Genomic DNA, 14,045 nt, shown 5'->3' with positions numbered 1-14,045 from the left:
GCTTAACAAATGCCATTATTATTATTATTATTATTTATAGTTTATATAAATACATATAAAATGGCATTTGTTAGGTCCTGTACTAAGATCTGAGATAGACACAAGCTAATCAGGTTGGACACTGTCTCTGTCCCACATTGGGCTCACAGTCTTAATCCCCGTTTTCACGTGAGGGAACTGAGGCACAGAAGTGATGTTGTTTGCTCAACATCACATAGCAGACAAGTGGCGAAGCCGGGATTAGAACCCATATCCTCCTGACTCCGAGGTCCATGCTCTATCCACTAGGTCATGCTGCTCCTCTTCTGTATTATAAATGATTTATTCATTGCCTCCGCCGCTTGTCAGCTGTGTGACTTTGGGCAAGTCACTTAACTTCTCTGTGCCTCAGTTACCTCATCTATAATATGGGGATTAAGACTGTGAGCCCCACGTGGGACAACCTGATCACCTTGTACTCTCAGATTACATAGGAGGGAGAACAGGTATTGAATCCCCATTTGGCAATTGAGGAATCTAAGGCACCTAGAAGTTAAGTGACTTGCCCAAGGTCACACAGCAGGTAAGTGGCAAAACTGGGATTAGAACCCAGGTCCTCTGGCTTCGAGTCCCGTGCTTTTCAGTGAAAAGAGCCCAGGGTTGGGAGTCCGACGTCACGGGTTCTAGTCCCGGCTCTGCCACATGTCTGCTGTGTGACCTTGGGCAAGTCACTTAACTTCTCTGAGCCTCAGTTACCTCATCTGCAAAATGGAGATTAAGACTGTGAGCCCCACGTGGGACAATCTGAACACCCAGTGCTTAGAACAGTGCTTCGCACATAGTAAGCGCTTAACAAATGCCATCATTATTATTATTTATCCAGTAGGCTGTGCTGCTTCTCAGAGCTGAGATTAGAATTTGGAGCAGTCTTCTGGGTGACCTTGGGCACATCACTTCACTTCTCTGGGCCTCACTTTCCTCACTTGTAAAATGGGGATAAGAAACCTGTTTTCCCTTACTCGGAGATAAAGGGACGGGGACTGTGACCAATCTGGATGCAACCAATCTGATTATCTGGCATCCGCCCCGGCGCTCAACAAATAATGCTTGGCAAATAGTAAGCGCTTAATAAATACTGTCATTATTGTTATTTTTATTACATGGAAGCAGTGTAATTACCCATTCCCAAGCCCAGATTCTGACTCCCATCTGGTCTGGGGAATCGAAGCATATTCCCCTTGCGGACCAAACATGGGCTCTAGAGAGCTCTGTCCAGGAAACGCAGTCAGTCAGTCAGACACACACACACACACCCTGCACATCACGTGTCTTCGTCTCTGGGTCATGTTTAGGGCATTCAAGTGTTCCTGGACTGCTCTCTCTTTGGGTCTTTTATGATCAATAAAAGTTATTACGAGGGTACATCCGACTGTCCTCACCTCAGTATTTCAACCAGCCGCCTTGGCGATACGGAATTGTATTGCCAGATGAAAGCATCAACTAAATGCTGGCCACCATTTAACGCTGTTATGGAGAAAGATGGCAAGGAAATTGGGTGATTCCCACCTCGCTCTGCAACTAGCGGGCACTGAGGCAAAGGGGACTCTCTCGCCTTGCTCCTAGGGACCGCCGGACCGCACCTGGTGTGTGAAAGTACGTGTCTGAGTACCCTTAACATAAAGCACTTTCCTGCTGTGTGTCCTTCAGACAAAAAACAGGGGGGTGGCATTAGCTTGCTGTGAAGGTGAACAATGATTTTTCTCATGTGAATGGACATCAATAATAAATCACCTGACCTCAACTAAATAAAGGCACATCAATCCTAAATTAATTAAATGGTTTCCAAAGAGGCAAAGACCTGGGTAATATCCCGGACAAATCTGAAGCATTCTGACTTCCCTCCAATGAAAACACCCATCCTCCCTCTCCCCATCTCCCCCGGCCCCCCCCAACACACACACACCCCCAACCCATGTTTACTATCCAAGTACTGGAGATTTTCCATGTGTTTCTTTCCTCCCCTCCCCATCCTCCCCACCAGGTGAAAAAAAAAAAAAAACCCTCTCCTCCTACCTATCCCCAAAGTACAGAGAACTTCAAAACAGCTGAAAGGGTTTTAATGAAACTTCCTAGAATAGCAACCTCCTGAGCTTAACTCAAGCAAGGGAAATTTTAAAGGGTAATTTGGTGAGAAAATGATCAAGCGACTGGAAATAAGCGTTGAGAACATTGGTACTACCTTGGTGGTAACCCCAGGGGCCGGGATACACCCACAATCGCTAGAAACCTGAGGGGGATTAAGTGAAAATCAGTCGGGCTCATCCAGCCCCCACTACAACGAGAGAACCACTGGTAGATGCCGAACAAATAGAAAGCCCACGACAGAAAAAGCGGTGTGATCTCTCTGGGTCTCAGTTTCCTCATCTGTAAAATGAGGATAAAATAGAATGTGAATCCCATATAACGTAGGGACCGCATCTGATTATAACCCCATATCTACCCTAGCATGTAGCACTGAGTAAGCACTTAATAATGGGCATTACTGTAGTTATTCCATAGCAATGTTGCTGTTTGTAGGAATATCATGAGACACACAAGGAAATATCTGGACTCCTCCAGCCCCGGGAAAGGTCAGAGCAGGAATGCGGATGAATAAGGCAGGATTGGGGCTGGTTTTCCCAGCTTCCCTCTGCCCTGATCACGGACGGGGTCGGGTGGGAGGGGAGGAGATTCACAGATGCAGAATCCGGGACGCGATTTTCGATCTGCCAGCGCCTGGGTGGGTTTTTGGAGAAAGAGCAAGTGTGAGGGTTCCCATGTACACCCATCCAGGCATTTTGGGCACAGGCCCTCTGTACCCCACCTTCCCAGACGTGTCCTGTCAGCAGGCTCAGGTCACAACTAAAAATCCAGGCATTACCTCACCTCGGAAGACACCCCTGTAGCCCTCAAGTTCTACGCAAACCTTCTCCGCAAGCAGCAAACTCCTGGAAGCCCCCCTCCCCTCCTTTCATGGTATTTGTTATGTGCTTACTATGTGGTAATAATAATAATAATAATGTTGGTATTTGTTAAGTGCTTACCATGTGCCAAGCACTGTTCTAAGCACTGGGGTAGATACAGGGTAATCAGGTTGTCCCACGTGGGGCTCACAATCTTAATCCTCATTTTCCAGATGAGGTAACTGAGGCACAGAGAAGTGAAGTGACTTGCCCAAAGTCACACGGCTGATAAGTAGCAGAGGCGGAATTAGAACCCACGACCTCTGACTCCCAAGCCCGGGCTCTTTCCACTAAGCCAAGCTGCTTCTCTAGGCAGTGGTGGGCACTGTATTAAGCACTGGGGGAGGTACAAGCTAATCAGGTTGGACACAGTCCACGTCCTACATGGGGCTCACGGCCTTCATCCCCATTTTACAGGTGAGGTAACTGAGGCACAGAGAAGTGACTGGTCCAAAGTCACACAGCAGACAAGTGGTGGAGCCAGGATTAGAAGCCAGGTCCTTCTGAATCCCAGGCCCGTGCTCAATCAACAGTGCTCTGCACACAGTAAGCGCTCGATAAATATGATTGAATGAACGAATGAATGAACGAACGAGGCCGCACTGCTTCTCACGCCACAAAGCAAAAGCCAGTTCTGGGTCAGAGAAACCTCACCCCCACTCCCAACCAGGCTCAAATTCTGGGGAGCTTGGAACTCCACTGCATCCCGCTTTCTCCCTCGGGGTTGAATAATATCCCCCAACAGCAGTTTTATAGCCCATACTCACAGCTTCAATCACATCTATCTGTCCACCGACCCCTCGCCCACATGCTGTCTCTGGCCTGGAATGCCCTCCCTCTTCATCTCTTCATATCCAATAGACCATCACTCTCCCCTACTTTAAAGCCTCATTGAAGGCACACCTCCTACAAGAGGACTTCCCTGACTAAGCCCTCATTTCCTCTTTCTCCATTCCCTTCTGTGTGGCCCCTGCACTTTTTTTAATGGCATTTTAGCATTTACTATCTGCTGAGCACTGTACTCAGTGCTGAGGCACATACAAGCTTATCAGGTTGGACGCTTGGATTTGTACTCTTTACTCAGTGTGGCTCAGTGTAAAGAGCACGGGCTTTGGAGTCAGAGGTCATGGGTTCAAATCCCGGCTCCACCAACTGTCAGCTGTGTGAGTTTGGGCAAGTCACTGAACTTCTCCATACCTCAGTTACCTCATCTGTAAAATGGGGATTAAAACTGTGAGCCTCCGCGGGACAACCTGATCACCTTGTAACCTCCCCAGCACTTAGAACAGTGCTTTGCACATAGTAAGTGCTTAACAAATACCATTATTATTATTATATTATATATAATATATAATTATAGTTGTTGTATTATTATATTATTATTATATTATAATAATAACTACTCTATTGTTAAAGTGCTTACTATGTGCCAAGCACTACAGTTAGCCTGGGGTGGATACAAACAAATCGGGTTGGACACAGTCCCTGTCCCACAAGAGGGCTCACAGCCTTCATCCTCATTTTCCAGATGAGGTAACTGAGGCCCAGAGAAGTTGGGTGACTTGCCCAAGGCACAGCGGAAAATTGGCGGAGCCAGGATTAGAACCCAGATCCTTCTGACTCCTTGTGCTCTACACAAGCCCTCGGGAGAGTGGAATACAAGAGAGTTGGCAGACACGTTCCCTGCCCATAGTGAGCTTACGGTCCAGTACACCTTCCCCAACAGGGATCCCATCCTAAATGTCTAGATCCAGGTATTCCATTTGCACACCCTATTAATTCCTCCTCCCTCGCACAACTCAGGTTGACACTGCACATTCATTCATTCAATCGTATTTATTGAGTGCTTACTGTGTGCAGAGCATTGTACTAAGCGCTTCAGAGAGAACATAAGCAGCATGGCTCAGTGGAAAGAGCACAGGCTTTGGAGTCAGAGGTCATGGCTCAAACCCTGGCTCCGCCAATTGTCAGCTGTGTGACTTTGGGCAAGTCACTTCACTTCTCTGTGCCTCAGTTACCTCATCTGTAAAATGGGGATGAAGACTGTGAGCACCCCGTGGGACAATCTGATCACCTTGTAACCTCCCCAATGCCTAGAACAGTGCTTTGCACATAGTAAGCACTTAATAAATGCCATTATTATTATTATTAACAGTATGACAATAAACAGATACATTACCTGCCCACAGTGAACTTACAGTCTGGAAGGGGGGAGACGGACATTAATATGAATAAGTAAATTACAGCTACATACCTAAGTGCTGTGGGGCTGGGAAGGGGAATGAACAGAGGGAGCAAGTCAGGGTGATGCAGAAGAGAGTGGGAGAAGAGGAAAGGGGGGCTTAATCAGGGGAGGCCTCTTGGAGACGTGCCCTCAATAAAGCTCTGAAGGTGGGGAGAGTAATTCTCTGTCCGATTTGAGGCGGGAGGGTGATCCAGACCAGAGGCAGGATAGGGGCAAGGTGTCAGCAGCGAGACGGACGAGATCGAGGCACAATGGGATATATGTATATATATATATATATATATTTGTACATATTTATTACTCTATTTATTTATTTATTTATTTTACTTGTACATATCTATTCTATTTATTTTATTTTGTTAGTATGTTTGGTTTTGTTCTCTGTCTCCCCCTTTTAGCCTGTGAGCCCACTGTTGGGTAGGGACTGTCTCTATATGTTGCCAATTTGTACTTCCCAAGCGCTTAGTACAGTGCTCTGCACACAGTAAGCGCTCAATAAATACGATTGACGGTGATGATGGGAAGGTTAGCTTAGAGGAGTGAAGTGTGCGGGCTGCATTAGAGTAGGAGAGGTGAGGTAGGAGGGGGCACGGTGATTGAGGGCTTTAAAAAAGCACTCAGAAGCACATAAGAAGCCAGCAGCACCACCCCAAAACCCAAGAGAAACCGTTTTAGGCAAGCCGCATGTGGCGGAGAAAACCACTTCCTGCAAAGTCCTAGCCACGGTGGTTCAAAAAGATTTCTCTTTCGTGACCACAAGCTCATTGATGATTCCCCCAATATGCCTGCAGAGTCTGGCTCAGGTCATCAGGAAACAGTGCACAGCAGCCCTTATGAGGAAATCCTCACACCATTAACTCCTCAGAACAAGGCCAACGGGTCTGAAGCAACCGACGGTTGATGAGCTATTATTCTCGGGCCCCTCCGGAGCAGCGGCCTCCAGAGAACGGATTGTGCGGGAAGAGGGACGGAGGGAGGGAGGGAGGGAAGCCAAGGTGGAGGTGAAGAGGAACAGTGTGCGCTGCCAAACTCTAACTTGGGATGAAGTTCCTGCTGGCTGCTCTTTTTAAGCATATCCCAGCATCTCCAGTGCTGTCTCAAGGAAGGCAGCAGAGGATATTCACACGGTGATTTCTGGGGAATCGCAAGAGGGACAGTGGCTGTAGGAATGAGGCGCACATGGGGAGGATCCCGTCTCTCAATCCGGGAGACGTGACCGGAAACGTCCAAAACCGAGGCTTCTCACATTTGATTTCTCCCCATAGATGCCTTGCCAGGGAGCCTGGGAGCCTCTGACTCCTCACCCCTTTTTTAAGGGAAGACTCGCCAATCCCCCTCATCAGCCCCAGGATCAGCTCTGCCTGCCATCTGGTTTTGCTGGTCAGAGAAGCAGCATATGAAGCAGATGGCCAGGGGACATCTGAAAACGGCTCTTACAACTTCAAATCGAAAGGTTGAACAGGACAGGACACGCCAAGTACGGTGGGTAGGCTGGAGGGTTATGCAAACTAAATAATAACTGCAATGCTAATTATCGTCCTCGCTGATGAGACAGGCACTTAGGAGGGCATTTCTGACAGACTCGGAAAGGCTGATGGAATCGGGACCGGTGATTCATTCATTCATTCATTCATTCAATTGCATTTATTAAGCGCTTACTGTGTGCAGAGCAGTGTAATAAGCCCTCGGGAAGTACAAGTTGGCAACATATAGAGACAGCCCCTACCCAACAGTGGGCTCACAGTCTAGAAGGGGGAGACAGGGAACAAAACCAAACATATTAACAAAATAAAATAAATAGAATAAATATGTACAAATAAAATAGAGTAATGGTGATAGAGTAATACTACTCTAATAGAGTAGTAACAGTAATAGAGTGATGTCACCAGGTACCTGGGAAATGTCACTTGCCAGAAAGCGGAGCCCCCCAAAGCGGCCACTTGGCCAGGCAGGGGGCCACAACGCTGAGATACAGTAGACCCTCTGCCCTGCATGAAAGTTCACCTTGCCACCCCCAGCTCAACAGGGCCAACTTCTCACGCTGTCCAAATAGGATGAAGTTGTAGCATGCAGGCTGCAGTGGCAGAAGGATGAGAAGCAGCGAAGCCTAAGGAAAGCCTAGTGGATAGAGCACAGGCCTGGGAGCCAGACGGTCATAGGTTCTAATCCCGGGTCTGCCACTTGTCTGCTGTGTGACCTAGGACAAGTCACTTTACTTCTCTGGGCCTCAGTTCCCTCATCTGTAAAATGCGGATTAAGTCTGTGAGCCCAACGGGGGACAGGGACTGTCTCCTACCTGACTATTTTATATCTACCCCAGCGCTTAGAACAGTGCTTGGCACACAGTATGCACTTAAATACCATAATGATTATTATTATTAGTGGAAAATCCCCGGGCCTGGGAGTCAGAGGACTTGGGTTCTAATCCTGGCTCCACCAAGTGTCTGCTATGTGACTTTGGGCAAGTCACTTCACTTCTCTGGGCCTCGGTCACCTCATCCGTAAAATGGGATTAAGACTGTGAGCCCCGTGTGGGAGAGGACTGTCTTCCAATCTGACTAGCTTGTATCTACCCCAGCTTTTAGTACAGTGCCTGGCACATAGTAAGCACTTAACAAATACTTGTAAAAAAATATTGTAGCTGGAGGGATTTGGGCTAGACACACAGAAAACATAAGGAAGACATCCTGCCTGAAGGCGTCGAAACACTTGCATAGGCAGTTGGGCCAGCTGGAGCTGTAAGAAGAGGAGAGTGACCCTCACACTAAAGTTTGAGGCAGGGGACTCCCTAAGTGACCTGTCCAGAATTAGGATTCTAAAATCCAACCCCAGGGCTCACCCAAAACCCAACCCCGAAGGGAAGGGTCGGTGACCCAACAACCGTCACCATCAGGGACCAATCTCTCGCCGGCATCAAGTCCCAGCCTGGCCTGGTTCTGGAGAGGTTGGCTGAGGTAGAACGCCTCAGGCAGGGAGCCCAGGCTGAAATCGTTGCCCGGCATCCATCACACCCTCCGCCCCTTCTCCGTCTTTTCCCCGTTGCCCTTCGCCCCTTCTACACCTGGCTATGACTCAGTCCCTGGACAGGCTGTAGAGAAGTGGACAGCTGGACGAACAAACTTCCCCTTCTGGGTCAGCGGCCCATACCCTTCCTTCACCCTCAGGCCAGGCTGGCCCGTCCCACTTGCTCTAATACAGAGGAGAGTACCTCATCCCTGGAGCCCTGGAAGTCGAGGTGGCTTTCCAAACAAAACATTTCCCAAATTCACCTCCAAGGCTGACCCCGTAGAGAGGGGGGGCATCTGACGCCTCTGAAAACCATTCACTCATTCATTCAATCGAATTTATTGAGCGCTTACTGTGTGCAGAGCACTAAGCGCTTGGGAAGTACAAGTTGGCAACATATAGAGACGGTCTCTACCCAACAACGGGCTCACAGTCTGGAAGGGGGAGACAGACAACAAAACAAAACATGTGGACAGGTTTCAGGACACCAGAATAAATAAAAATAAAACTAGATGCACATTATTTACAAAATAAATAGAATAGTAAATATGTACAACCAACCCAGGGGCATCCAGAGCAGGGCAGATGGGCACCAGCTTGCTGTGGGAAAAACCCTTCTAGGAAGCTGAACCCTTGGAGGATCATATAGCCAACGTGGGTCCAGTTGCCAAACTGAGGACTGGAGAAACCTGGGTCCTGGCTCTGGAGCTGCTGCTGCTGACTCACCCTGTCACTGGTTCCTAAACTTTTTTCCACCAGGAACCCTGATTATTAACCCCTCTGGCATAGGATTCACTTTGACTCCTTTTTTCCAGGTTTCTTCCTACTTTTCTTCTTCCCCTCCTACTGATATGCTTCTACTTTCAAATGATTTCCCACTCTTTTCATCTTCCCACCTTGGAAAAAAGTGCCGTCTGTTCCCCCATACAGTCCCTCATGCCCCTTTTTCTTCCAAATACCCTCTCTAATGGGCAATCCCTCACCTTCTGTTCCTTTACATCAGTCCCCGATGGTACCCCTCCAAGGAGTTCCAAGGACCCCGTGAGTACTCGGAGTCTTTAAACCACATGTGGAGAAATGATGCACCAGGGAGACCCTTGCCCAAACTTTCAGGGAGAGCAGAAGAAGGCCCAGAAAGTCCACCACAGCTGTGGAACCACTCTTAATTATGCAGTGGAAAAAGCAAATCTTATGGGGCCAAAGCAAGGAAGTCTTCCACTCCAAAACGCTAATGGAGAGCTGCCCCACAAATGGAGCTTGGATTCCCAAATGTTGCGAGACTTAACCTTTCTATTTCTAAAACAGAACAAGGCAGTGCAAATACGCGGAAGAGATGATTTGCCTTGGGGAACTTCTCTGATAGTCCTGGGCAGGCCTCATCCCCCGTCTCATCTGCTGAGGCTGGTGTAGATGGTGGATTTTTTAATGGTATTTGTTAAGTGCTTACCATGTGTTAAGCACTGTTCTAAGCACTGGGGTAGATACGAGGTTATCAGGGTAGACACGGTCCCTGTCCCACATGGGACTCACAGTCTAAATAGGAGGGAATAGGATTTAACCCCTATTTTACAGTTGAGGAAACTGAGGCACAGAGAAGTCAAGTGACTTGCCCAAGTTCACCCAACAAGCAATTGGCCGAGCTGGGATTAGAACCCAGATTCTTTGACTCTCAGGCCTGTGCTCTTTTCACTAGGCCACGTTGCTTCTCTGGCAATTATAATAATAATAACAATAACGATGATGGTATTTGTTAAGCGCTTACTATCATCATCAATCGCATTTATTGAGCGCTTACTGTGCGCAGAGCACTGTACTAAGCACTTGGGAAGTACAAGTTGGCAACATATAGAGACAGTCCCTACCCAACAGTGGGCTCACAGTGCCAAGCACTAAGTACCATGTGCCAAGCACTGTTCACTGGGGTAGATACAAGGTTAACAGGTTGTCCCATAGGGGCTCACAGTCTTAATCCCCATTTTACAGATGAGGGAACTGAGGCACAGAGAAGTCAAGTGACTTGCCCAAAGTCACACAGCTGACAAGTGGCGGAGCCGGGATTAGAACCCACGATCTCTGACTCCCAAGCCCGGGCTCTTTCCACTGAGCCACGCTGCTTCTCGTCTCTAGACACAGCCCACCGACTCACTGCACCCGCCCAGCCAGGGCAGCGAGGAGGGGAGGGGGAACCCTGAAAAAAAGGTCTCGCTCGTCTTTGAGACTTCTTGGTGGGAAGGGCGGGTGCTTCTCCCTGGCCGCCACCCTGGGACCCAGAACCAAGGACACATTTAGGTCTTTCACTCATTTGTTCCTGAATTGTTTGCCAACCATACAGGCTACCAACTGACTGGTCCAGACCTTGGAACACGACGTTCCTTCTTACAACCCTTCAGCTGGGCCCAGCTGGCATCACCCCAGGGGAAGAGAGGAGGTGAACCCTCACCACCTTCATCCTAGGGACCACAGGAGAGGAACTGGCAGCATTGCCCTTCTCCTTCCATCTCTCCATAGGACCACTGCTCCGTGCCCAGCTCAGGGAGGCCCTGGCCCACTCTCCATATTCACCTTAGTGCTTCAGCGCTTAGAACAGTGCTTTGCACATAACAAACACTTAATAAATGCCACCATTATTATTATTATTATTATCTTAGGGGTGAGGGAGGGCACCCTCACTCTTTCTTTTTTCTATGGTATTTGTTAAGTCCCACTGGGGTAGACACAAGCTAATCAGGTCGGACACGGTCCCTGTCCCACATGAGGCTCACAGTCTCAAATCCCCATTACAGATGAGGTAACCGAGGCACAGAGATATAAAATGACTCGCCCAAGGTCACCCAGCAGACAAGCGGCAGAGCCAGTATTAGAATCCAAGTCCTTCAGACTCTCAAGCCTGTGCTCTATCCACTAAGCTCTGCTGCTTTCCCTCCATGCACATCATGGCGTAGACACTTTCCCTTTCTCTGTGCCCATCCCAGGAGGGCACTGGTCTCCCTCCATGCCCAGCCCCAAGGGAGTACTGTCTTACTCCTCACACCTCTACCAAGGGGACACAGTCCCTGTCCCCACATCTCTTTGCCGAGGGGAAATGACCTCTCTCCTCAAGCCTCCACCAAGGGGACACGGCCCCACTCCCCACGCCTCTGCCAAGGAAACTCGGCCCCTCTCTCCATGTCTCTGCCAAACGGACACAGACGCTCTCCCCACGCCTCTGCTGCGGGGTTTAATGCCCCTCTCCCAACGCCTCTGCCAAGGAAGCATTGCCCCCCTCCCCAAGACTCTGCCAAGGAGTCGCTGCTCTTCTCCCCACGCCTCTGCAAGGGGATACTGCCCCTCTCCCTATGTCTCTGCCAAGAGGACACTGCCCCTCTTTCCACGCCCCTGCCAAGGAGTCGCTGCTTCTCTCCCCACACCTCTACCAAGGGGATATTGCCCCTCTCCCTATGTCTCTGCCAAGAGGACACTGCCCCTCTTTCCACGCCTCTGCCAAGGAGTCGCTGCTTCTCTCCCCACACCTCTACCAAGGGGATACTGCCCCTCTCCCCATGCCTCTACCAAGAGGATACTGCCCCTCGTTCCACACCTCTGCCAAAGGGATACTGCCCCTCTCCCCACGTCTCTGCCAAGGGGATGCTACCCCTCTCCCTACATCTCTGCCAAGGGGATACTGCCCCTCTCCCCACGTCTCTGCCAAGGGGATGCTACCCCTCTCCCTACATCTCTGCCAAGGGGATACTGCCCCTCTCCCCACGTCTCTGCCAAGGGGATGCTACCCCTCTCCCTACATCTCTGCCAAGGGGATACTGCCACTCTCCCCACATCCCTGCCAAGGGGATGCTACCCCTCTCCCTACGTCTCTGCCAAGGGGATACTGCCCCTACTCCCTACATCTCTGCCAGGGGGATACTGCCCCCTCCCCACGCCTCTGCCCAGGGGACACTGCCCCTCTCCCTATATCTCTGCTAGGGGGATACTGCCCCCTCCCCACGCCTCTGCCCAGGGGACACTGCCCCTCTCCCTACACCTCTGCCAGGGGGACATTGCCCCTCTCCCCACGCCTCTGCCAAGGGGACACTGCCCCTCTCCCCACGCCTCTGCCAAGGGGACGCTGCCCCTCTCCCCACGCCTCTGCCAAGGGGACGCTGCCCCTCTCCCTACACCTCTGCCAAGGGGACACTGCCCCTCTCCCTACCTCTCTGCCAAGGGGACTACTGCTCCTACTCCCACGCCTCTGCCCAGGGGATGCTGCCCCTCTCCCCCCATCTCTGCCCAGGGGACGCTGCCCCTCTCCCCACACCTCTGCCCGGGGGGCGCTGCCCCTCTCCCCACGCCGCTGCCCAGGGGACGCTGCCCCTGTCCCTACCTCTCTGCCAGGGGGCCCCTGCCCCCTCTTTCCCCAGGCCTCTGCCCAGGGGCCACTGCCCCTCTCCCTCCCTCCCTCGGCCCGCCTCTGCCAAGGGGCTCCCGGCCCAGTCGCCCGGGCCCTGCCAAGGGACTCTGGTGGCGTGTCCCCGTCCCCGCCGTCCCCCCCCCCCCCGTCTCCCCCGCCGGGGCCCTGTTCCCTGGGTGGATGGGTGGGTGGGTGGGTGTGCGGTTCTTACCTCCGTCCGGCTCGGCCGGCTCGTCCTCCTCCATGCCGGGCTCCCCGAGGCCCCGACTGCCCGCGGCCGCCGCCCTCCGGCCTCCTCCTCCTCCGCCCTCCTCCTCCGTCCTCCGCCCTCCTCCGTCCTCCTCCGCCGCGCCGCCCTCCGGCCGGCCCTCCCCCGCCCCCCCCGAGCCCCCTCGTTACGTAAGGCCCGGCGCTCACCGCCGCACGTAACCATGGCGACCGGGGCCCCGCCGGCGCCCCCCGCCGGCCCGCGGAGGAACCGCCGCGGCCCTCTGCCCGGGGCCCTCTGCCCGCTGCCCCTCTGCCCGCTGCCCGCTGCCCGCTGCCCGCTGCCCGCTGCCCGCTGCCCTGCTCTGACCCCAGGTCCGGGCCGGGGGCCGGGGCAAGGGCATGCATACCTGCCTGCCTGCCTGCCTGCCTGCCTGCCTGCCTGCCTTCCCTCCCTCCTTCCCTCCTTCCTTCCCTCCTTCCCTCCCTCCTTCCTTCCTTCCTACCTTCCTTCCTTCCTCCTTTCTTCCCTCCTTCCTTCCCTCTCTCCCTCCCTCCATCCTTCCTTCCTCCCCTCCCTCCTTCCTTCCTTCCTACCTTCCTTCCTTCCTCCTTCCTTCCCTCCTTCCTTTCTTCCTCCCCCTCTCCCTCCCTCCTTCCTTCCTTCCTCCTCTCTCTCCCTCCCTCCATCCTTCCCTCCCTCCTTCCTTCCTTCCTCCCTCCCTCCTTCCCTCCTTCCTTCCCTCCCTCCTTCCTTCCCTCCCCCCTTCCCTCCCTCCTTCCTTCCCTCCCTCCTTCCCTCCCTCCCTCCTTCCCTCCCTTCCCTTCCTTCCCTCCTTCCTTCCTTCCCTCCTTCCTTCCTTCCTTCCCTCCTTCCTTCCCTTCTTTCCTCCTTCCTTCCCTCTCTCCCTCCCTTCCCTCTCTCCCTCCCTTCCCTCTTTCCCTTCCTCCCTCCCTTCCTCCCTCTCCTCCTTCCTTCTTTCCATCCTTCCTTCCTTCCCTCTCTCCCTCCCTTCCCTCTTAACCTTCCTCCCTCCCTTCCTCCCTCTCCTCCTTCCTTCCTTCCTTCCTTCCTTCCTTCCTTCCTTCCTTCCTTCCTTCCTTCCTTCCTCCCTTCCTTCCTTCCTCCCTTCCTCCCTCCTTCCCTCCTTCCCTCCCTTCCTTCCTTCCTTCCTATTTATTGAACGCTTGCTGTGTGCAGGTCACTCTACTAAGTGCTTGG

The 14,045-nt window shown here is 52.0% G+C and overlaps 1 protein-coding gene across 1 annotated transcript in view; it reads right to left on the bottom strand.

Moving 5' to 3' along the window:
• Nucleotides 1-12,899, bottom strand: part of DAGLA (diacylglycerol lipase alpha) — a 120,984-nt gene extending 108,085 nt beyond the window's left edge. Inside the window, exon 1 of the mRNA XM_038764302.1 lies at nucleotides 12,828-12,899. The gene's annotated coding sequence lies outside the window, so the exon portion shown is untranslated. The remainder of the gene's footprint in view (nucleotides 1-12,827) is intronic.
• Between the last annotated feature and the right edge of the window lie 1,146 nt (nucleotides 12,900-14,045).

Source organism: Tachyglossus aculeatus, chromosome 22, assembly GCF_015852505.1.
Source record: "Tachyglossus aculeatus isolate mTacAcu1 chromosome 22, mTacAcu1.pri, whole genome shotgun sequence".
NCBI lineage: Eukaryota > Metazoa > Chordata > Mammalia > Monotremata > Tachyglossidae > Tachyglossus > Tachyglossus aculeatus.
Note: the sequence above shows the minus strand (reverse complement) of the source record. Positions and strands in the feature narration are given on the sequence as shown.